Source organism: Homarus americanus, unplaced genomic scaffold (genome assembly GCF_018991925.1).
Source record: "Homarus americanus isolate GMGI-L3 unplaced genomic scaffold, GMGI_Hamer_2.0 scaffold5962, whole genome shotgun sequence".
NCBI lineage: Eukaryota > Metazoa > Arthropoda > Malacostraca > Decapoda > Nephropidae > Homarus > Homarus americanus.
Window position 1 is genome coordinate 27,913 of NW_024755571.1, and position 1,085 is coordinate 28,997.

Below are 1,085 nucleotides of genomic sequence, written 5' to 3' on the forward strand. Positions count from 1 at the left end.
TCATGATTATTGTGTGGGAGACCACATTCATAGAAGTAAAACAATAATAATAATAACGCTTGGTCTCTTTACCTACCGAGACCAAAATGGTTTACCACTGGAATACAGATAGACCGAATACACCTGCAATCATCATCGACCACACCTGTGTTACCTGCCATCAAAACACCTGCCCTAAACCAACGACTTCTTCTCAATCAAAACATATACAAGTGTTTGTGTAATTACCGTCTTTAAGTTACAGGTACGAGACATTACCTGGCAGGTAAATAGAACACAGTTTTCTTCAGGGGTTGTAACTAATTCATTTTGTCTTGAATATAATATATCCAGTAATTCGAAGTTGGGTTAATATACCAGCTGAACTAAGTAACTCTTATGTAATATTTCCCTAATAGTTACGATAGAGTCTATATTTTGATACCATTCCTACCTTCAACATTCACCTGCAAATGAGTTAATTACCATCAAATGAATCCACATTATAATATACAAACTTTCAGTAACATCAAATATCGGTCGAGTCTCTGTAGAGGTTGAAACCATTTTTGTCATCAAGGTTGTGGCGTCATAACTGTCAACCAATAAGATGCTGGTTTACATCCTAAGTTGAGTAGGTGAAGTAAGTTTATCAGGGAAACATAGTGAGGTGTGTGGTGGTGCCTCCTCTATACACCTGCTGGACTCAATACTGGGATATTTCTTAAACCTGAAACTCGTATTTTTAAATGTTTCAGGAATACACTTAAAATTTGGTGATAGAACCAACTAAAATTTTCAAAACCAATATATTTTTGTAGTAAAAACGTAGAGAGTTAAGAACGTAAACTAACCAAATCATTATTTTTTTTGCGAATTTAATTATATAGTTTAATGACTACCGTTTACTCTTAATTACGTTTTTAAGTTATAGGTTAATTTTGGCCTTTAATTAATCATATCTTTACGCTTCTACTCTAAGATATAAAAGATTTTATTACCATTGTATCATTAAATCAAAGATCATCACACACACACACACACACACAAACCCACCCTTCACTTCACTTCTACCTCTTGTTGTTACTTCCATCTCATCAATAGGT